Source organism: Panthera leo, chromosome E2 (assembly GCF_018350215.1).
Source record: "Panthera leo isolate Ple1 chromosome E2, P.leo_Ple1_pat1.1, whole genome shotgun sequence".
NCBI lineage: Eukaryota > Metazoa > Chordata > Mammalia > Carnivora > Felidae > Panthera > Panthera leo.
This window is the reverse complement of record NC_056693.1, coordinates 59,494,616-59,507,387: the sequence shown is the minus strand read 5'-3', so window position 1 is coordinate 59,507,387 and position 12,772 is coordinate 59,494,616. Positions and strand designations below refer to the sequence as shown.

Genomic DNA, 12,772 nt, shown 5'->3' with positions numbered 1-12,772 from the left:
ACTTTGAGGGGAATGTCCTCCTGGGGTGCTGCCCGCTGCCAGCACCTGGCCCTCTGGGCAGGCATCCCATCCCCAGAGATGGATCCACATGGACATGATACAGAAGAATCCTTTGTTCTCGATTAGTTGATGACCACCTCCAGAGTCGAAAGTCTGCTAAGGAGAAAAGTTGAGAAACCTAGTCTGAGCTTTGCAATTGTAGTCTCAGACACCCCGCTGGGAGCGTCTTTTTTTTTTTTTTTTTTTTTTTCCTTATGCTGCCCGCCCCGCATCTTAGTCCCCGGCAATGCAGTGGTAACAGTGGCTAACAGGGGTGTTAACAGAGTGCCAGTGGTTAATTCATTTATTCCTCATGACAACTCCAAGGCGATGTTGTTACCCCCACATTTCAGACGAAGAAACTGAGGCAGAGGGCAGGTAAATGCCTTGCCCAAGATCCGCAAGTCAATTCTCCAGGAATCGGTTCTCCAAGCTAGGCATTCCAATTCCAGCTGTTTCCAGACTCATCCAAACCAACGGTCCTCCCAGCTGGAGTGCCAGGAACCCGGATCCCTGGCCGTTCTCCCAGCTGGGCTCAGTGTCCCCAAAACCCGACCTCCAAGACACGTCCGCTGTAGGGTGGGCGCCACTTTACAGGTGAGGAGCCAGAGGTTAGGGCCAACGAGCGAACCTGCAGCAAGCAGCCGTCTGGGTTCCCAGCAGACACGTGGCCACCTGCTGACCTGTGACGTCCCCTCCCCCGACACAGCCACTGGAATGATGGCATCAGGAGCAGCAGCAGTAGTGCTCTGTCACTGCAGCCACTGCTCTCTCTGCCTGCCCCCCCCCCCCCCCATGCAGGTGACAAGCACAGGGGCGATAATAGCACCGCCCACTTCAAGATACAGAGCGTTTCCCTCAGGTACCTCCTACAGTATCCGCCCCCCGCCCCCCCGCCAGGGGACAGCTATGCTGACTTATATCACCATAGATTAGTTCTTGTCCTTGGACCTCATATCCGTGGACTCATACATTTGTGTCTTGCTTCTCTCATTCAACATTATATCTCGGATTCATCTGATTGGCTCTGGGTAACAGCACTTTGTTCTTGGCAGTGCTGTATAGGATTCCATTGCACGAATATACTACAATTCCTTTCTCTCTTCTCCTGTGGATAGAATCCGAGCTTCCAGCCTGGGGGTTGTCTTGAGCGGAGCTGGTCTGAGCACTGTTGTATGTGTGTCTTCTGGCAGACATCCATCTCCCCTGGGCATATGCCTAGGAGTGAATTTCCCGGGACCTAGCCTAGGCGTATATTTCATTTTTAGAATTGTGTTCTCCAAAGTGGTCAGGTCAGTTTGCAGCCCCCTCCCCCACCCCCAACAGAGGGTGAGGATTCCAGCTGCTTCCTGTCCGCACCAACACTTGGTGATATTAGCCTTTAAAAGTTTAGCCAATGTAGTGTGCTTTAGTGGTATATCATTGTGATTCTAATTTGAGTTTCTGAAACACTTTGTAAATTAATTAGGCTTGTTTTTTTTATGTATAGCTCACTACTTAATTTCAACTTAATAGATATAAACATATCTTTTCTTATTTCTTATTTGCTCTATTTATTTTTACAGTCTCCTTCTGAGAGTATCATATGCCACTAATTTTCTATTTAGATTACTAATGTGAAGTTTTCTTTGAAGATAAATCCATCCAAGTTTTTAAAAAAAGAAAGGAGGTGAGGGGAGATCCAATTAAAGAGAAATAGTATGCAACGAATAGACCAGCACGGATGGGAACATGGCAATTGTTGAAGACATAGAGACCTCTCCAACCCTGGGGGTAGAGTAGAGACCTCCCCAACCTTGGGGGTAGAGTAGAGACCTCTCCAGCCTTGGGGGTAGAGTAGAGACCTCTCTGCCATTGGAAGTAGAGTAGAGACCTCTCCAAACTTGGGGGTAGAGTAGAGACCTCTCCAGCCTTGGGGGTAGAGTAGAGACCTCTCCAACCTTGGGGGCAGAGGAGAGACCTCTCCAACCTTGGGGGCAGAGGAGAGACCTCTCCAACTTGGGGGTAGAGTAGAGACCTCACCAGCCTTGGGGGTAGAGGTGAAAGCAGGCTCTAGACAGAAGCCAGGGGCTGAAAAGTCAGAACCCAAGTGTCTCCCTCATCCTGGGCCCCCGTCTCTGCTCTCGCCTGACTGCTCTCTGTGTCTGCTCTCCACAGTCTGCACACTCTGCTCTTTCCTTTGCTCTCAGTCCCTGACAGTCAATAAACTGGACTCTATAGATCCAGATTCCTGGGTGAGACTCAGCTAGGGTCAGCTTGAGTCAGGCACCGTTTCTGACCATAAGCCGTGGTCAGGGAGTGGGGGCTTGCCTTGCGATGGCAAGCAAAGGACATGGTTGGCCTTTCTAGCACAAGTGGAGGAAGCACATTCCGAGGCAAAAATTGGGATGTTCCATTGATGGGACAGATGATTTGAAATTAAGAATGGAAGAGCTTTGAAAAATGGTAGGCGTAATTATACTTCTTTATTTACCAAGATCTACAACTGTCTATGATGCCAGGGAGCACTGTCCTGGCCATTCAATTTCTAATGAAAAAGAGAGAGGTGGAGGAGGAAGAAGGAAGAGGAAAATGAGGATAATACAGAAGTGATATGGATGGATTAGCAAGAAGAAAAGGGAGGCTGTGATGAGGAAGGTGCTGATGAGGAGGAGGATGGTGACAGTAATGATGATGATGATGGTGGTGATGGTGATGGTGGTGGTGATGGTGATGATGGTGGTGATGGTGGTGATGGTGGTGGTGGTGATGATGATGATGGTGGTGATGATGTTGATGATGGTGGTGGTGATGGTGATGATGGTGGTGATGGTGGTGATGGTGATGATGGTGGTGATGGTGATGATGGTGGTGATGGTGATGATGGTGGTGATGATGGTGATGATGGTGATGGTGATGATGACGATGGTGATGATGACGATGGTGATGGTGATGATGATGGTCATAATAGCGGTGATGAGGAGGAGGATGATAGTGATGATGGTGACGATGATGACTAATTTTCACATTTTTGTGCCTGGCTCTGTATTGAGCACTTTACGTTCACTATCACATTTCATCCTAAAACAACTTTATGAGGCTGCTACTGTTATTATCCCCATTTTACAGATGGGGAAACCTGAGGCTGAGACAGGTCAAGTCACTTGCCCAAGTAGAAACTAACCCAAGCAGCTGCCAGCAGAGTACGGCATGTGACAACCATGTTCCTCTGTCTCAAGTGCATCAACGTCCCCTCACTGGGGAAGATGACCTGTTGTCTGTGGTTGAGCCACATATTTGTATAATTTAATAAATGGTTAGACAGCAAATGTCCATGAGCAATCAACCACCCAGGCCCACGAACTGAACATTATTCCCACCCCAAAACCCATTTTGTGCCCCTCCCCAGTCATAACCCTCTCCTCCTGTGGGACGGAACCATCCATCCGAATTTACACGATCATCCTTTTTTCCCTTCTATTGTTATCACCTGTGACTCTGTATCCTGAAACACTGTAGTTTCATTTTGCCTCTTGTTGAATTTTATGCGACTGGAATTGGACTCGACTCATACTTTTTTGCCCGAAATTATGCTCGAGGCTCATCCTCGTGGTTGTGTGTCTCTGGGGTCCTTTGTCCCCTTGGCTGTACAATATTCCATGGTCTGGATGTCCATTCCACTGTTATTGGACACTTGGGTTGTTTCCAGTTCGGGGCCATAGTCCGTGTGTTCTGAAATGTGTGCGCAGGAACACTCACTGCTCTCGGGACTCACCATAGACCCCCCTCTCCAGGGATCCCCGCCCAGCAGGTGCCTCCTCTCTGAGCTGCAGTAGGACCTGTGCTCCCCCCATTACAGCATATGTCACTCTGCCAGGTAGCTATCTCTTGATTCAAGGCCTCATCCACTCACGTGGGACGGGGAGGCGTGCGGCCCAGTGGGACCCTGTTGGGCTCCTCTCCTCCCCACCCAGCGCCCAGCACAACGTCCGGCACTAGGAATGTGATCATAGAATTTCGAGTAAATGGTGAACGACAAAACTAATAAATGAATGAACGGTCAGCGTTCCCCTAACATTTGTTGAATCGGAGCAGGTCACGGAAGTGAATGGTAGAGCCCGGAGGCACTGTTAAGACGCAAAGGCCGTGGCTGTTTCCGATCTGCATCTTGACCTTGTTGGACACCCGCTGATATCACCGACATGGCACTTGGGGACGTAGTCCACAGTGGAGGAGCGGGGAGAGAGCCTCACTCTCTCCCCGCTCCGCAGATGATGTGTCGGACATAAAGACATCCAGAAAAGCGCTTCCCGGCCGGAGTGCTCGCCTCTGCTCCTCCTCTGCTTCCCAGGGCTAATAAGTGGGATTAGACCTCCTCGGAATGAGGCGGCTTCCCCATGCCCCTTCCTTACCCACCGCGTATCCGACCCGCCCATCCCCAGAAAATGAGTGAGCTGGGTGGCGGCAGGCGTCTTCACCGAAAAGGAAGACGAAAGTTGTAGAGTCTGAGCGAGGGCTGTGGGCAGGGGGCTGAGCTCCCATGGGTTAGGGGTGTCTCTGAGGGTCCAAGGCAGCGTGGAGAGGCTCAGAGGCTGGGGATATGCACCCAGAAGTCACAGTAGTGGATTGGAGCCCCGGCCAGTGTAGACCAGCTTCGTTCCACACACAGGCCTGGCCAGGGGCGTTCACGACTGTCCTGTTAATGACAGACTGCTGGCCTGCAGATGACGTCCAGCCTCCTTCACACGGTTTACAAGGCCTCCCTGACCGGCGCCTGCCAACCCCTCTGCCTCCCCGCTCTCCCTCCTCTACTTCACCCTGCCTAGGCTGGCTCCGCCCTCACTGTTTCTGCTCCCCTGCGTGCCACAGCTTAGTAACTGCTTCTTCCAGGAAGCCTGCCTGACTCCCGCCCCGTCCAAGCCCAGGACAGGTGCTCCCAGACCTTCTGAGTCATAGCACCGGGCACAGTGTACGGCCCAGGCTTGTTTCCCTAGCACCATTCTCTGTGAATGACTTACAACAGGCACCGTGGCCATGGCATTCACACCCTATCCCAGCTCTGTCTGTATATAACAGGTGCTCAGTAAATACGTTCTGGGTGACTGAATGAATATGGTGATCGAGTATTTGCAGAGCATCAGAGAGTGACTCAGAGGTAACCAGGACAGATTCTGCCCTCTTTCAGCCTTGTCCCCCAACTTTGCCTTCCTGAGAGGCGAGCCAGGAGGGCCTCCCTCTCCGCCCTTTGAGTGGCTACTTTCTGAACAGAAAGCCTCAACGGATAGAAGGTTGCTCGGCATCCGTTACCTCCCACTCCGGCGAAAGCGTTCACGCCTCCCCCCAGTTCTCAGCCCCACTCTTAGTAGGTCTCCACCCAGGTGCTGATGACCTCTTTTACCCCCTGAACCACGCAGAACCGGAAGCCAGCCTGTGTTTGAACCTGGCCACTTACTGATGCACAGAAGCTAACAATCCCCTTTCTGGTTACATCACTTGGAGCCGGGTTTCCTTTCCTTGCAAAGGGGGTGCGTGTTTTTCTTTAAATAGTTTTATTGAGATGTGATTCACATGCCATGTAATACACACGTTTAAAGTGTACAAATCAGTGTTTTTAGTATAATCATAAAGTTGGGAAATACCGCCACAAGGTGATGTTACCATCTCATCACCCCAAAGAGAAACCTCAAGTTCCTGGCGGTCACTCCCCGGCGCCCACCCCCCAGCCCTGGGAAAGCACGGATTGGCTTTCAGTCTCTAGGGATGTGCTGGCTCTGGACATTTCATCAAAACAGAATCATCCGAGAGGATGTCGGACATCTCTCACCCGGCACAATGTCCTCAAGGTTCATCCATGTTGTGGCAGGTGTCAGAACTCCCCGTCTTTTCACGTCTGAGTAATGCCCCACTGTGCAGATGGGGCACATTTTGTCCGTCTGTTCCTCAGCTGCTGGGCATTTGGGTTGCTTCCACCTTGGGTTCCAGTGGATAATGCTGCCTTGAACGCGTGTGTTCAAGTCTTCATGTGCGTTCTCATTTCTCGTGGGTGCAAACCTCGGAATGAAATTGCCGGGTCATGTGGTGACTGTATCACCTTCTGAGGGGCCCCCAGACCACATTCCGGACCAGCTGCCCCACCACCCAGGCTTAGTGACACAGAGCCTCTTTGCAGGTGTTTGTTGGACATCTGCATGCCTCCCAAAGAGATATTCATTCAAACCCCTTTCCTTTTTGCAGCTCGTGCTTTTATTATGAGTTGTAGGAGCTCTTTGTATATTCTGGATACAAACCCCTTCTCAGATGGATGATTTGCAAAAAATGTCTTCCTTTCCGGGACTTTGATTTTGGTCACGCCCGGTGTCACTTGTGCTGCTGGGGTCGTTGCTAAAGAGTCTGAACACACCCACCTGCTCACCCCTGCCCTCTGTCCTCTCAGCGAGGCAGCCTGGCCTCCCAGCGACAACCTGAGGAGGGGGTGGTTCTGAGCCCACCACATCGGGGTCACCTGCTCCCGCAAACAGCGTGTTCTCAGAGGAAGCATCTCAGGCACCCGGAATGACCAGATTCTGAGCCACACCCCCCACGGTGGCTGCAGCTGACGGACATTCCAGGGCTTCCCGAAGGAAGGGCAGGAAGGGAGCAGCGGCAGGAAGCCGGACAACCACAGAGCATGGGCGCCGGTCACACTCTACCCCTCTGGGGGCTGACGGGCCTGGAGCTTGCTGACTCACGGGCTCTCCCGGCCCGTTACCGCTCCTGTGAGCTCCATCCGCCCCAGAGAACACGCGGCCTCAAGCTAGCGCTAGCGGGAGCCAGTGTCTGCCCTCTGCCACCTGAAGACTGGAGCAGATCGGATACTTCCTGTGCCCCGCTCCCTCCCCACCCACCTTCCTGCCTCCAGAACACAGACCCGTCACCCCGACCACTCAACATGCATTCGAGAAGCCGAAGGCTAGGGTCAGGGATACAGAGAGCAGAGCAGGCGTGGTCTGGGTCCACGTGGCCAGAAAGCGATCACACTCGAGGCTCCACACGCCCTGACGACAAATGGCAGTTAGGTCTGGGTAGTAAGGAGTCGTGTCCATCAAGAAGCCCCCCGACTGGGGTAGCAAGGAGTCGTGTCCGTCGAGGAGCCCCCGACTTGGGTAGCCAGGAGTCAAGGGCACACAACTGTAAGGGAGCCTTGGCGTTGACCTGGCGGCAGGTGGCGACAATCCCTCCGTCTATGGAGAGGCATTACTCCGGAACTGTGCACAACCCCACGTGGGAGGGCCCCCAGAAAAGGAAGCAGACACCCCAGCGTGGGAGGCGCAGAGCCTCCGTGCTCGCTGAGCTGGCTGTCCCAACCTCACTTCGCCCTGCAGCGGGGCCTCGGCTTTGGGGGCACGAGACAAGGCTCCCTTGTGGAAAGGGCTGGGACCCTTGAACTATAGCATCTTTTCTGCAGAACAGATGTTAACAAGGTGCTTGGTCCCTGTGTTAGCCGTCACACTCACTACCCACGTTCTAGGGAGTGTGGAAAACCACACCCAAGAAACGAGAACCACTACCCCAGGGCCCAGCAGTCACACAGGTAACGATTTATTTCCTTCAAGTCGTTTCCTTCGGTGCGCAGTGAACACGCATCTACTGTACAAACTCAGCGTCACGTGGAAAAGGCTGTTTTGACCTTCGCTTTTTCTTCAGGTAGCAGTAAGTCCCGGACATTTCCCTGTTTCATTAAATTGTCTTCTACAGCCCAGCTTAATAGCTGCTGGTGTCCGTCTGTGGCCATTAATAATAGCAAACGTTTACACGTGTGTGTTGTTTATATTGGGCTTTTGAGGCCTTGGCTTACCTCGTGCTCATATGTTCTCAGGGCTTTTCATATACCAGCTCATTTAATCCACACGGCACCTGCGTGAGCTAAGGATCCTATTAGGACCCATTTTACAGAGGAGGAGGTTGAGGCGCAGAGAGGTAAAGCCATTTGCCCAGGATCACACAGCCGCTAAGCTGCGGGGGCCAGGATCTGAGCCCAGGTGTCTGGTCCCAGAGTCTACACTGCCTCTAAAGCTCCCTCATCGTGGGCACAAACGGGGCAGGGATGGTCCCGGGGAGTCAGGGCGGGCTGTCTCCTCTTTGGAGCTCTGGAAGGCATCCTGACAGGGGGCAGGAGGGCCGGCTGACTGCGCGCCCAGGGTATCACCGATGCTAGGCTGTCTGTGCCCACGGTTCCCGGGAGCCTACGGTGGGGAAGGTGGTTGCACCTGTCTGTATGGCCACATGCGCCCTCTGGCACCTGTGAGAAGTGCTGGAAACCCCTTTACCACGGAGCTGCTGTTAGCTTCAGCAGCATTAGCTGCAGTAATGATTCCCGACCCCTCTGGTCTCAAGCGTCATGTTCCAGAATGCCCTAGGCTGCCGATAGTGATGCTGGCCTGCGTTGCCTCAGACAGGGGCTTCGCTGGTCGTGGAAACCAGCAACTCCAGGGGCAGCCACAACAGCGAGGGCCTCGGCTGGCAGAACAGGCCCTCCTTCCCCTGGGAAGCCACATAAGCCCCTGAGGTTCTGGGACTTTGTAAGGGAAGAAGGGAAGAAGGCATAGGCTGCAGGCCGGTATGGAAGGGTGTTCGCGTGTCCTTGCGGGTCCCCCAAACTGGACAGTAGGACCCCCAGTTCTATAGACAGAGTGCATCCCCCCGGCCAGCCCCCAGCACTGGAGACGCACCGTCCTGCCCTCGGGCATAGATAACACGGCTCACACAGTGGGGCTGCTGGGGGGCTTGGGGGTGGAGAATGGTCTGCCGACTGTCTGACCCGAATTGCTAACCCTGCCCTGTCCTAGGTGGACGACTCCGGCCTCCTCAACATTCGTGGGCCCCGGAGAGCCACTGCCCAGGTTGCTGTGAATGGGACACCCACAGTAAGAGCTGTGCCACCAGATCAAACGTGTCCACGTGTGCCCTCCGCTCGCTTCTGTTGAACAGATTCGGAAACGTACAAGGGCCAGGTCAAGGGCATTTTGCAAACCTGCTGCTGTCGTCGGACGGTCCCCTTTGTCACGGCGCTGCTCAACCCTCCACAGCACCAGAGTCACCTGGACTCTTGTTAAACGGCGGCACTGGTTCAGCAGGACTGGGCGGGGCCTGGCACTCTGCATTTCTGATGCGCTGGTCCAGGGGCACCCTCTCAGCTGTAGGGGTCGCTGGGGCGCACATGGGCTCTCTGCCACCGTCCTCCTGCAGGAAGCCTGGTGCCCCTGGGGCCCCACAGACCACAGCCCCAGGCAGGGTGTTAATGTCGCCGTGGGGGGCTAGAGAAGGCTGGTTCTTGGCAAGCTCCCGCCAGCCCCAAGGAGCCTGAACCTCTGCCATTAGCCGCCGGTCCAGCCGGGCTGTTTATGCAGCCAATTTCGGTGAATCTAATCCACCCCGAGAGGATGGGAGAGACCAGCTCTCTGCACCAAGGCCAGGCGGCGGGCGTCCAGCCCCGCACGCGGCGGGGCCTACAGGCTTCCGGCAGCAGCTAGCAGGTCCGGAGAGGATGGCGGGCCGAGGGAGACCCCGTCTGGACGGGAGCGGCCGTGCAGCGCGGAAGCCGGCTCTCTCGGCCGCAAACCCCGGCAACGGGGAACCAACCGGAGAGGAGACACAGGAGTAGATGCCGTTTCCCTTCTACCCCACCAGGCTGCAAGCGCCCGTTCCTCGCACTGGGGCCGGGGGAGGCCAGAGGCAAACGGACAAACAAGCAGATAACTTGAATCCTGGTACAAGTTGGGCGGAGGGCACAAAAAGAGTGTTGGCCACACGAAATTGCCGATTTGGGCCATTTTTGTACTCCCGAAGGGCTGTTTCACGCAGTTCGGTGTTAATCCCAAGAGCAAATTCAGGGTTGTTTTTACAGTCCCCCCCACCCCCTTCCTCGGAACACGCAAAGCTGGTATATTTGTATGCAATCACATATTTCGCACATATTGCTACCAACAGGTGCCAGGTGCTCTGTGTCCCTCTGTCCCTCTGACAGCAGAGAAATTCTGGACGAAGCTCTGGGGACTTTAGGGAGCCAGAGCTCCTGTTTCTTCTCTCCAGCATAAGAGCGCTGCTGTGCCTCATGGTATGCTTCTCAGAGCCACACGCCGGTGAGGGGCTAACATGGGGGAGAGGCCCCGGGGTGGGGGGCGCTGGCGTCTGTCCGTGTCGGTGGGGGCCCCTCCTCTTCCACTTTTCTCTCCCACCGAGATGCTGAGGGTCAGCCCCAGGAAAGACCAGCAGGTGGGGTGGGGAGGGAGGCCAGACGGAGGGCTCCTCGCCCCCTGAGAATGCTAACTCAGGGTGGGGTGGAGCCCTCCTGCTCCAGGAGACAAAAGCACCAATATGCTAACACGTGGCCAGATTCCCGACTCACCTGGCCCCAGCCTTCCAGAATCTGGAGGTGAGAACTTCCCAGGGGTCGCTGTGCTGTGGCCACGCTGGAGGGACAGGGGGAACCCCCGCCAAAGTTGGGTTTGGACGTCAAGAGTGATGAGGCACACACACGCTCAGAGGGCGGGAACGGGTTGTCACTCCTGTGATGGCGCTTTCTGGGGAGAGCCAGGCAGCCCCCTAATTGCTGCAAAAGGGCTGGAAAGAGCAAGGGAAGGAGACGGGCCTGGGGCCTTACTGCGGCTGGAGGGTGGGGGCTCTTCCCCCAGGAGAGGAGCAGCCGGGGCGGGACGTGGGGCACAGGGAGAGGGGATAGGGCTCGACGGCCACCAGCAGCGCAGAGTCTAAGATGGAATCAGATGCCAGCGCACGTGGGCACGCCTGCCTCCGGTTGCGAGACACTCAGTCACACGCACACCCACGTGCACATATGACGCACGGGGAGCGTGATGACCCCTGGGAGTCTCGGCGCATCAGCAACTGTGGGGATGAATTCAACCCACCTCTCCAGAGCACCCCCAGAACGGCTCCATTGTCAACACGCACCCCAGATCCAAATTACGAAGAGCTCAGCACGTACCAGACGCCTGTGTACCCAGATCGAACAAATGCTAATTTTGTTCTTACGTGCTTTGAGTGTTTTTTGAGGGGATCGAAGTTAGAGTCGAAGCACTCTCTCTCCTCCTCTATCTCCCCCCTTCTCTCCCTCTCTCTCCCTCCCTCTCTTGCTCCCTCCCTACCTCTCCCTCCCTCTCCCTCCCTCTCCCCCCCCCCCCCACCATCACTCACTCTGGGAAGCCAGCTGTCATGTTGGGAACTGCCCTGTGGAAACACATAGCAAGGAGTAAAGGCCTCAGTGAACAGCCAGCGAGGACCTGAGGCCTGCCAACAACCACGGTTAGCTGGGAAGTGGACCCTTGTGCCCGAGTTAGAGCCCCACGTGACCTCCTGACCACCGCCAAGGGAGACGCCGGGAGCCAGAAACACCAGGCAGCTCCCGGATTCCTGACCCACCAAAACCATGAGCTAATGCATGTGTGTTGTTTTAAGTCCCTGAGTTTGGGAGTGTTTGTTACGAGGCAACGGCTGACTCGCACACTCGGGGGCGGGGTGTAGGACACGGGCGATTCTGGCATCCACCTGGCCCCACCACCAGCAGTCTCCAGGTATGTCTTCCTCATACTGTCCTGGTGTCAGAGTGTGATGACCCAGGAGTCACCAGTGCGGCCCCCTGACCCAGCATGCTGAGCCGTACCCGGGACAACCGACCCCAGGAGCACGTCTGTGTGAGCACCCACGGCAAACGCCCCCTCCCGGTCCTGTTTGTTCAGCCACTGCCCTCCAGCCCACCGTCTGCCCTCCAGGGACTATATCGCCACGGAATAAACTCAGACCTGCAGCTCAGTCACCTGGCTGAGCTTCCTTCCCAGTATCACAGAATCCAGCAATCCTTGCCACAAAAAGCGTTTTAGAATTTTTCCCCATGGCAAGAGATTTTGGAATCAGACAGACCTGGGTTTCTTTTTTGTTTGTTTTAATTTTTTTAAATTAGTTTTCTTTATTTTTGAGAGGCTGAGAGAGACAGAGCGCGAGTCGGGGAGGGGCAGAGAGAGAGAGGGAGACACAGAATCCAAAGCAGGCTCCAGGCCCTGAGCTGTCAGCACAGAGCCCGACGCGGGGCTCGAACCCACGGACCGTGAGATCATGACCTGAGCTGGAGTCAGATGCTCAACCGACTGAGCCACCCAGGCGCCCCCAGACCTGGGTTTCCAACCTCCTCCCACCACGCTGCCTCCGGGCTCACTCCCCTCATCTGGAGAGTGGGCTCAATAATCAATCCTGTCTCCAGGACGGTGAGAGGATTGAGGTCCAAGAGCAGGGCCAGCGCTTAGCAGAGAGCGTCACTGTATTAATAAGATGACAGGAGGCGCTTGGGGCCAGCCCCTGAGGAGGGCTGGCCTGTGGCTGCCGTGGGTGGAAGGTGGTAGGGTGGGGCAGGGAGGTGCTCCGGAGCAGGGACGGTCCCTGCTATGTCCCACCTGGGCCTTCTCTGGGCTCCATATGGAACTGTGCTGCCTCCTACCCGCTGCTAATGCTGTTTTTTCTTTCCTTTTTTATCGAGATAAAATTCACATAACATCAAATTAACTGTTTAAAGTGAACAATCCAGTGGCATTTAGCACATGCACAGAGCCATTGTAACTGTCACCACAATGCAGTTCCAGAACATTCCATCACCCAAAGGAAACCCGCCCCGTCTCTAGCCCCTGGCAACCATGACTCTACTTTCTGTCTACACATTTGCATCTTTGGACGTTTCGTTTAAGAGGAATCCTGCTCTGTGTGACCTTCT

The 12,772-nt window shown here is 55.0% G+C and overlaps 1 non-coding gene across 1 annotated transcript; it reads right to left on the bottom strand.

Annotated features, from left to right (window-relative positions):
- Nucleotides 1-12,085: 12,085 nt before the first annotated feature.
- Nucleotides 12,086-12,170, bottom strand: TRNAW-CCA. The gene has a single exon. It is a non-coding gene; the product is annotated as a tRNA-Trp (tRNA).
- Between the last annotated feature and the right edge of the window lie 602 nt (nt 12,171-12,772).